Genomic DNA, 12,049 nt, shown 5'->3' on the forward strand with positions numbered 1-12,049 from the left:
GTTATCATTGTGTCCTATATATTCTTAATTTATAAAATAAAAAAATTGGCGTTAAACGTTAATTTAAAATTAATATAAAAATTCTTTAAATCTTTATTAATATTATTAATATTCTTAACCTCTTTAGAAAAATTTTTATTGAAAATGTCAAAATTTGTCATAATATACTTTTTCTATAAAGATATTTATATTAATTTTTGTATTTTTAGTATTTGTAATACAAATTTTATTTAATTGTTTTTTGTATTTCTATATTGTAACATATAACACAACTGTTTTTCATTTTTGTAGACTACCTCTCAACAATTTCTTACGTTTCTTTAGCGACGGATGTGAAAATATTGTAAAGAAGTTTCTTTCTAAAGGTATATTATTTATCAATCATGTCAGTCAATAAAAACATTTTAGTTAATAATTAGCAACGTATGAAATCTTTTTAATATTGCTCAGGGATAAAATTTTAATAATACATGTTAAGCTCATGAAAACTTAATAATATTTTTATTAATATTCATTTTTTTAAAACTAGCCCTTTCCAAATGTTATACTCATTGAGACTTAATCATAAATTAAAGCAAATTAACCTAAAACATTTCTTTATAACAATTGTATAATTTACATTATAGATTATCTTTCAAATATTTATAATTTGTATAAATATTACATTTCATTTAAGTAATTGAAGTAATTAAATATATGCATGTATACAAAAACTTAAGCTTACTTATGACAATATATTATAGATAATATATTTAAGAAATATGTTATTGTGAAGTATAAATATAAAATGAAAATTTTGAATCTTCCTTTTTACATGCAAAAAATTTTTTATTAAATATTAATATACCATTTATATTTTAATAGAGTGTAACAGTCATTCGACATCTGATGAAGACTCTGACCGTATGTATTCTGAAACAAACACATTACAAAATACAGAAAACAATGCAAAAATTAATGTAGAAAGGATACCGTTACAAGAACTAAATTGTGATGAAAGAAATAGTTCATGAGTAGAATGCCATAAAAGAAAACAGGAAGTGTCGGAAGAAAACACTGATAAAGGTAAGTACATGAACATTGATGTTACATTTGCAAACGTCATATTTTCTATTTTAAATAAAGTATAATTTATGTAAATTTCAATGTTAAATTCACAAGCATTATATTCATTAAAGTAAAATTAAATAATACACGGTGTATTATCTGTTTTTCTTATTTACCACGCACGCACGCACGCACGCACGCACGCACGCACGCACGCACGCACGCACGCACGCACGCACGCACGCACGCACGCACGCACGCACGCACGCACGCACGCACGCACGCACGCACGCACGCACGCACGCACGCACGCACGCACGCACGCACGCACGCACGCACGCACGCACGCACGCACGCACGCACGCACGCACGCACGCACGCACGCACGCACGCACGCACGCACGCACGCACGCACGCACGCACGCACGCACGCACGCACGCACGCACGCACGCACGCACGCACGCACGCACGCACGCACGCACGCACGCACGCACGCACGCACGCACGCACGCACGCACGCACGCACGCACGCACGCACGCACGCACGCACGCACGCACGCACGCACGCACGCACGCACGCACGCACGCACGCACGCACGCACGCACGCACGCACGCACGCACGCACGCACGCACGCACGCACGCACGCACGCACGCACGCACGCACGCACGCACGCACGCACGCACGCACGCACGCACGCACGCACGCACGCACGCACGCACGCACGCACGCACGCACGCACGCACGCACGCACGCACGCACGCACGCACGCACGCACGCACGCACGCACGCACGCACGCACGCACGCACGCACGCACGCACGCACGCACGCACGCACGCACGCACGCACGCACGCACGCACGCACGCACGCACGCACGCACGCACGCACGCACGCACGCACGCACGCACGCACGCACGCACGCACGCACGCACGCACGCACGCACGCACGCACGCACGCGCGCGCGCACGCACGCACGCGCGCACGCACGCACGCACGCACGCACGCACGCACGCGCGCGCGCGCGCGCGTATTGTATATATTATACGTGTATTTATTATCACAAACAATAAACAGTGTTCTGACATCTAGAATGTTTAGAAAAAAGCAAGCATTTTAAAGTTTTTTATACACAACCAACTTCAGAAGACCTGACATTTATATATGTTGTACGTATATATTTCATCAAAATTCAATCTATTATTGCTGTAATCTTTCAGTATGTCCTACTTGCACATAGTGAAACTGTATAAACCGGATATCATCAATTAAATTATATATAAATTTATCTTCTACTTAATTAAGCAATCTAATTGATGACGTCTAATTTACACTGTATTTACGTATCTGGGAGGTTCTCTAACATTTTACTATTGTATGGTATTTTTTAACAGAAAATTTAAACGGAGAATACAAAAACTCACAGAAACAAAATAAATTACCAAAATTACGAGAATTACATGTAGCTCTACAAAGGATAGTCGAAGTACCAAAGGAACAAACTGTCAAAAAGAATGAACCATTAAGGAAAAATCGCAAAAAAAAATTTGCAGAGCTTGCTGCTCCACATGTATCGAATAATTATAATAAGGTATTTCTATCATAGCATTCTACAGCTGCAAAATAAAAATAAAGTATATATATATATATATATATATATATATATCATAAATTGATATGTTCCTTCTATATGTAACTACTTTTCTTTGTAGATAAAGAATTAATATATGAGGTGCCGGAGGATGATTATTTCTACTTAAACGAAAGAAGTACAGAAGATGGTCCGTTTCACACCGTAAATTGGAATCTGGATAATGAAAGCACTTCAAAAGAAGAATCTTCCATAGATAATTGTACAGTGTGTCTTGTTGAAGAACGCACGCACGCTTTTGTACCTTGCGGTCATCTCGCTTGTTGCTCCTCATGTATCGAACATTTGGAAGCCAATCGATGTCCAATATGTAACGTGATATATAAAGACTGTATAAGAATCATAAAACCGTAAAACATTCAATATCTTACATTTAGGTCTAAAAATTTCAAGAAAAGCTGTGTTACTTGATAAGAAAAAGAATATTTTTTCGATGAAGATAAAGCAACGTTCGTGCAATTTTATGTAATTTTGAAAAATTTTCGAAGTTTATATAATTTGGTTACCTTAAATCAAAGTTAATTAATTTTTAACAATCAGTTACAGTAAATTAAGTTTTAGTAACTATTAGTACTAGTAGTAAAAACTGTGAAATGTCAATAGCGCTAAAACGAATTCAAGATATGACAATAAGTTAAAAATGTAACAATATGAACTTGATCGACAGCATAATTTCTCAAAATTACGTAAAAAAGTAATAACAAGCAGAGAAACTGTTATATCATCTAGGTGCAAACGTACTGTTGTACTTGAATTGTCATTGATAGAACATTGACTACGTTTATACGGCATCGTTAATCGGATTTTATAACATCCGTAGTTGTCAGGAAGATCAATCGTAACCATTTTTCAGAAGAATGGAATAGCCCGTGATTGGCCGGCCTAAGAAGGTGCCGTGTAAACGCAGTCATATTGAGTCAGATTTATCTTTTTCTTCGTTTCAGAGTAATAGTTTATATCTCTCAGCAGATGTATGATTATAGAAATTATTTTTAGAGTTGCTCTAAATCAAAATGTATAAAACGTACATAACGTATAAACATTTTAATTATGCAAAGAAGAGCAAAAAATATTTTAATTTTTCTTTCTTGTAATAACATTACGAATATGCGTATTAAAAAATTGTGATACTATTTGATACTTTGTAAACATAAAAGAGAATTTACGTATCGTATAAAGTTTAATACTGACGATCTGTTTTACTATTTAAACGTAATTGTTTTAGAACGATCGTTCGTATCGTTTTATCGTTTGAAAGACTCATTATTATATAGTTCCTACAGTTACTTTAGTCATTATGTACGATTTGATTAACATATGTTGCAAAATATGATGCGAAATATACTTTTACGGTTTTTGTGATAATACATACAATAACAAGCACTGTGATTTGATACTTGAACACATGGAGGGGTTAAAGCCATAGTGGTGTAAGTCAATTTTTTTGACAACTTTTTTTTTTCTTCTTTTTTCAACATATCTGCATGTGTAGACTGCATCTATGAACTTAACTCGATGGGTTAAAAAAAGTGACTTACACCACTATGGCTTTAACCATTCCATATATAATAGTTACTGATGTAAGGATTATAAAACATTAATTTATTTTTTCAGATTTTAAATACTGAATACCGGTGCTCTGTTATCTAAACGTAAGTAAGGAAAGTGATATTTATAAAATGTAAACGTACCATCATACATGAATGTCGTAGCTATATCTTATCCGACCGATGCGTACTACATCTTATCCGACCAATTTTTGTGTTTTTGTTATTTATGACTCATAAAAATCGTTTTATTTTTTCATTTTTAATTTTTCAAAATACTTATCATTATGAAAATTACAGTTTCCACTCTAAATTGTTATGTACGATTAACATGTAGAGATTTCACTTTGTCCTAATGTATACAGTTATGCTAGACTAATACACTTTCATTCTCTTTTGTAGTATTTTAATAATAATGCCAAGCGCTCAAGAAATTGTCAAAATTACTATTGAATAAACGTCATTTTCTTTGTATCATCTTTTCCATTTATCCGTATCCATATTTTAATCCTTTTTCAAATCTTATTTCAACTTTCGTACAACTTACACTATATTTCATTTACTATTATAACATTCTTTATCCTCATCCACAAACTTTATCCACAAATTGTAATATTCTTTATTCACAATATGACGTCCAACCGATGTCCAAATATCTAAAATAAACGTGCTAAATACAACGTATTTAATTTGATATATGTATAATTTATGATGATAATGTTCCTGCTACATGTTTAAATAAATATAAGTATTTCACTTTGACAGTTATTACAACCTCCAAATGTGTCATCTTTTAACAGTTTTACGATAAGCTTAAACATTTAGCAGTATAACACGCAATAAGAAAAATAATTATATATTTTTTAAATTTATTATTTTTATTTCCTTCCGTCTGTTAAAATTAATAATGCGAATACATGAAACAAGCAAGTAAACAGAACACATCTTTTCGTGACAATAATTTGTGCGTAACTGAACGGTGTGCAACTGAACGGTGCGCAACTGAACGGTGCGCATCTTTCGGTGTGCAACTGAACAGTGTGCATCTTTCGGTGTGCATCTTTCGGTGTGCAACTAAACGGTGCGCATCTTTCGGTGTGCAATAACACGGTGTGCAACTGAACGGTGCGCATCTTTCAGTGTGCAACTGAACAGTGTGCAACTGAACGGTGCGCATCTTTCGGTGTGCAACTGAACAGTGTGCATCTTTCGGTGTGCAACTAAACGGTGCGCATCTTTCGGTGTGCAATAACACGGTGTGCAACTGAACGGTGCGCATCTTTCGGTGTGCAACTGAACAGTGTGCATCTTTTGGTGTGCAACTAAACGGTGCGCATCTTTCGGTGTGCAATAACACGGTGTGCAACTGAACGGTGCGCATCTTTCGGTGTGCAACTGAACGGTGTCCAATTGAACGGTGTCTAATTGAACCGTGTCCAATTGAACCGTGGGCAAAATATCGTTTCTATTTGCACCGTGTCCGTTTGCACCGTGTCCAATTGTACTGTGCGCAACTGTGGCCTTCACGGCCACTCCATCTGGACTGCTTACTGACCGATTAGCCCCAAACACAAGTTTCAGGTTTGATCGCCCACGAAATATTAGATATCAACGATAATGAAAAAACTACACTGGATTCGTGTTCAGCATGCATTACTCTTTATAATCACGTACCTCGAGATTTGGAGAGCAAATATTATTGCAGATATTACAAAATTTCCACGCGCAGAAAATGTAACTTTCACCTTCCGAAAACACGTTTGCCCTCGTAAAAATCATAATACGGCAGGTAACCTGCCGAAACTCCGTTGGTCACATGGGTACCATAAGCAGCGTTTACAATGTTAATAGCGAGTTCACACAATATACAGGTTCCGAGATATTTGATTTGACGCTTCAACCCTGTTGACCTTTTAGCCCCGGTCTCCCCTATGTGAGATATTCTAATGATACTACACATTAAATTTCTATCGTTAATATATTAACCCACTTACAAAAATCAGGAATCAGAAACACGATTAAAAATGAAAAGAATTTTTTTTTTTCGTTTCCTATCTGACTTTTTAAGCAGGGATAGCTTAGCAAAATCATTAGTATACTAGATATTGAACAAATTAATTTACGTACTTTGAGTTGATAAGTTTGTTAAACAAGTAGAAACTTGCACATTGCTTCCTCATAGTTTTTAAGTGTGCAAGTAGAAACTTGCACATTGCTTCTTCATAGTTTTTAAATGTGCAAGTAGAAACTTGTACATTGCTTCCTTATAGTTTTTAAGTGTGCAAGTGGAAACTTGTACATTGCTTTCTCATAGTTTTTAAGGGGATCCTATAGCGACGGCCGAACTTCCTCGACGTCGGTAATATCAACTAAAGGCCGAACTCCGACGCGAAAGCGCCACCACCTAAGGGTCGGCAGGAGACCTAGGCAAACTCCGAATTGATATTGGAGACCTCGCGTGGTGAGTGGTGACAACGCGAAACTCCGGTTTTAGTGTTACCAACGTTGAAAAACTAATTTCAGGTTCTATGTAGTGGTGTATGTCCGTACACGTACACACACCACTGAATTGCTCACACGGACGCACGGTAGAGAGACATATGCTATAGACGCGGCAACGCCGTGCGGCATTGCCGCGTCTATGGATTCAATACGGCCTGAATCTGAAAAATGCTTTCTGGCCGTCCGTAGCAGAAGGCAGTAACGTATCAAGGCTAATAAGCACCCGCTTTTTATAAATTACATATATTCTTATGCACACATGTGCGTATATATATATATATATATATATATATATAATATGTATCTAATTATTATGTGTATGTTTATAATTGTCTGATGACAAATAATAACAGTAGCATAATTGAGAATGTGAATTAGTATACATAGTATGTATTGACGCGGGTACTTATTAGACTTGGCAATTTACTGCATCTCTAATAATTTTTTTCTTGTAATGTAAATGAATAATGTAAAACTCTTTCGAAGGATCTATCCATTCTTGATGGGGTAGAATAATAACTCCTATAACAAATGCAATAAATATTAAATTTATAGTATTGATTTATATAACTAATTTTATTCTGTCTTTATATAGAAAAATATACACTCAGTCTTAGCATCAGAGTAGAGAGTAACGCAGCTGATGAACAGTATAGATAACAAACTGAATAAAAATCTTAATTATTATAACATAATGATATTAATAAGATTTTTATTCAGTTTGTTATTATCTATACTGTTCATCAGCTGCGTTACCCTCTACTCTGATGCTAAGACTGAGTGTATATTTTTCTATATAAAGACAGAATAAAATTAATTATATAAATCGATACTATAAATTTAATATTTATTGCATTTGTTATAGAAGTTATTATTTTACCCCATCAAGAATGGATAGATCCTTTGAAAGAGTTTACATAAAAAGCTCAGCGTTGGAAACCTCATATTATTCATAATTCTCCATTATTTGTTTAAATCTACGCAGCTTCCTTTTCAGTAAGATTGATAGTCTGAAGTAATAGGTGATGGCAAAAAATCTGAAATTATTGCACTATCATGCAGAAGCACTAGCACTAAGAATTTAAATATATATTTTTATGCATATTAAAAGATATATTAGCAATCAGTCTAATTAGAAAAAAAGATGTACCAGATAATATAAATTACATTGTATATAAAAAAATGGTTTCTAATATGTATTCAGAGAATGTTGATTTATCATATTATTCTTTCAAACTTGCTTTCCTCCTTTTGAAAATTTACACCAAGAGAAACTTTTGTAACATATTACTTTATATTGATTTTTTTTAACATCTTTATTTCTAAAAAGGAAACGAAAACCGTAGAAGAAAATTATTAAACTTATTTTTATCGTGTTGAGAATTTATTCAATTTTATCGCTACGTGTCTCAACTTCTCTTGTTCAAAACAAAAAACTAATTTATAGCTTTTGATTTTATATATAATTGTTAAATTTCAGTTTTGTCAGATGCGATTTGTGCGAGCTTATTTCGTGGAGCAAATATTTTGTTGCGTTTTCGAGAAAGTGTTTATCCGATCATTAGCGAAGCGACGCAATGCATTTATATTTGATCACGAGGGACTATGCGCAAATTTTCGCATTGTTTGCGGATTTTATAACTTTATTGATGAATATAAGATCTAATATCTTTCGCATAATTGATTTACGATTACTCGCGTTTTATTGAGGCTCAGATGTACACCCGTCTGTATCACGTCAATAAAAATCTGGCAGCAAAATGTGTATGAATTCATTTGTTTAGCAAAGGATGCGCGTTGACCTTAGAAGCGCACGTTGGAATTTCATCCGGAGGGAAAAAACTTTGTCGCGTTTTTTTAATCTTTCTGATTCTCAAAATAAATTCTTCGTGTATATTTTTTCGCGCTCATAATATTATTTGATTTTTGCAGATTAATTTTCTTTTCATGCATGAAATATATTTTGGCAACTATGCCGTCTATAGGAAGAAATCTGTCGGACTGTGCTAACTCGGACCACGTGCATTTCTGACGTTTAGATATTAGTGAAATTCGGTTAGAAAACAAAAAAATGACCTGTCTCGTTTCTTGATAGAAATTCGAGATGCTAAATACTAATTTATTGGGTGCGTTCGGGAAGACACTATTAGTGCTATTTGCTTATTTTATCCTTGTTTTACACCTGATGAACGATAAAGATAGAATGATGCAATAGCGCTAATAGCGCGCTTCCCGAACGCAGCCATTGTGTTATAAATTTGACGTTCGCTTTTCGCGTGAGACTGGCATCGGCTTCCTATGTCGCTAAACGGGCCTTTTTCAGTTGGATACGTTTTTTTCATTATAATATACAGAGGAGAAGAAGCTAGGGATAGTGGGATAGGTAGACATACATTTTGTACGACAATATCGGGGGTCTATCGTTAGTACGATAATTTTTTCTCTGGGCCCGGAGCCTCGTCCACGATTAGATGACAATATCGCCGACACGGGACGTCTCCAGAATCGTGCTCCGATTACTTTGTACTAAGAATAATTCTGCATAAATTTCTTTTGTGCCTTTATATCATATGTATTTTTCAAGCAGAGTTCATTTGCAGAATTTACGCGATAGAAGATATATGTATACATATATAAACACATGTGTGTGTGTGTGTGTGTGTGTGTGTGTGTGTGTGTGTGTGTGTATATATATATACATCTTCCATCGCATAAATTCTGCAAATGCACTTTGCTTGAAAAATACATATGATATAAAGGCACAAAAGAAAAATTTATGCGGAATTATTCTTATTGTTAGTACAAAGTAATCGGAGCATGATCCTGGAGACGTCCCATGTCCGTGATATCGTCATCGTGGACGGGGCCTGGGGCCCACAGAAACAATAATAAAAATAATATATGTATGTGCGTATGCGTATGTATGTGCGATTGCGTATGCGTGTGCGTGTGTATGTATATCTACGTTCAATTGCATTACTGGTTTTATGTAATATTATTTACTTTCGACAGTAACAATAAAAAAAAATGTATTTCATTTATATTATTTTCGTTTATATTTCCCAACATTTTATCAACGAAATAATAAATAGAGAGTTTCTTGTCCTAAATAACATTACCGTTTTTTTTTCTTCAAATATACCCTAGAATCCTAACACCACACTTCCAAAAAATCCTGATTTTACCATACTAAGTGTACGCTACCCAGTGTACTAAGAGAGAGAGAGGGAGAGGGAGAGAACTCTCTCCCTTGCTTCTTTCTCCCGCGCTTTAGCGACTGGTCATCCATTTTACGCTGGCATCCGCATTGGTCGACTTTGTGGCTTTAACGACAGCCCCTAGTAGCAATTATTGAGTCACTGAAATGTGTCAATATCAACGACATCTCCGATCCATATTTTGAAAGTCGATCCGATTAATATGTTGTGACGTTGCAGTTTCGCTGCATCGTTGCAGCGCCCCGCCGCTGTCACAAGGCGCGGGTTTCGCGACCTTTTTCACGCCCGAGGACGGTTCAACGAATCGATGCGAGATCTCCAGGGGCATATTATAATTGCGTTACGATATTCTGATCCTTTTTGTTTTATTTTGTATCATTTGCGTGGCGCCTCACCGAGCCGAAGACCGGAGTTTCCTGAGAGGATGCAGAGGATCGCGGAAAACGGAGTCGACGAGAAGGATAACGGCGAGAGATTGGACGACGGCAAGCGGATCGAAGCGACTCGCGGGCCGCCGAGAGCGACGGAGCGCAGGAAAACACGCGCGCGGCACTGCCAGCTAGCCAGCTTTTGCCCTTTTGCTCTACGCGAGGTTTCTGTCCTCGCTGAGCTGGCCTTAGGACACCTGCGTTATTCTTTGACAGATGTAACGCCCCAGTCAAACTCCCCGCCTGGCAGTGTCCTCGAATCGGATCACGCGGGAGTATTAACGGCGATCGGCCGCGAGGCCTCACGCCACTCTGACACGCTTGGCTCTAGAACACCGTGACCGCCGGGGCACGAAGCCCTCGGGGCACGCGCTCCGCCTAACCGAGTAAGTAAGGAAACGATGAAAGTAGTGGTATTTCACCGGCGATGTTGCCATCTCCCACTTATGCTACACCTCTCATGTCTCCTTACAGTGACACAGCGGCGGGCGGACCCATAATGGCAGGGCCCCGGGACGCCGGGGTTAAATCAGCTCATCTGCCCTCCTCACACTGCTGACCGGATTCCGGGATAGGTGGCCACCATTCCCGAACCGAAAAGGAGGAACACGGAGGCAGACACGTCCCGTCCGCCGCCGGGAAGAATCCCGAAAAATTTGCCGCGCGAGCGAAGGGCCGTTTGGCGCCCTGCGGAAAGCCGTAATTCACGGCCCTACGCACGAATCCGCCGCGAGCCTGCGAGCTCACCCCTCATTGGTCCGCGCTCCAACGTCGCGAGCCGCGTACGCCCGGGGTGGGGTGCGCTATCGATTCCGCCATCGAGCGAAATTTCGGGAGCATTCGTGGATCGTCCTCGATAATCGACGCACGTCGAAAGTCAAGTCGCGGTATTTGCTTCGCAATTAAGTCACCTTTCGGAGCTGAGTACGACGCCCGGCTGCCACCCTCTCGACCCTTGGGACGACGGCGAAGATCCTCGGGAAAGAGTCTGCCTAAGGTGAGGTTGCCTCGGTAACGTTTTATGTAAAGCCACGACACCGCTCCCCGGGTCGCGCTCTCGCTCGGGAATATTCGCGATAATTAGCGTATTCGCCGACCAGGCGTATTTAGCGATCGATAGCGAGAGCGAGGGGCACCGGAATGGTCTCGTGGCCGTGGGATCGCGATCGAAATCTACGAACCTCTGGAGATCGCGGTAGGCGCGTCGATGACGACGTTCAATATCGCGAATGCGCCATTTCACGCGCCCTTCGCGTTCACGCCCGCGTGTCTCGTTATGCGTAGTATTTCGCCCGGTCGAATCTTAGATTCTGCACGCGATATTAATGGCGTCAGAGGGATATTCGCGTTGGTTTAATTGCGTTACTTACGATTCGCGTTCGGACATTTAGCCTATCCTCGCGATATCGGCTGCGTTGAGATATTATTCGCGTTAGGATGTTGTTCGCCTTAAGATGCCATTCACGTTGACCTAATATTGCGTCTCGTTATTACTCGCGATAATTCCGTAATCTTTCTCGCGTTAATTCGAGTATTTCGCGTTACGCCGAGTGTCTCGGCGCATCATTTTTCGCGTTGGACGATCGCTGACGATCGCGTGTGTTGCGTTCGATCAGAATCACTTGCGTTAAGCTCAGTTTCCTGCGTTAGGATAA

The sequence above is a fragment of the Temnothorax nylanderi genome, unplaced genomic scaffold (assembly GCF_030848795.1).
Source record: "Temnothorax nylanderi isolate EJ_2023f unplaced genomic scaffold, tnyl_v1.0 TNYL_tig0482_pilon, whole genome shotgun sequence".
NCBI classification, from domain to species: domain Eukaryota; kingdom Metazoa; phylum Arthropoda; class Insecta; order Hymenoptera; family Formicidae; genus Temnothorax; species Temnothorax nylanderi.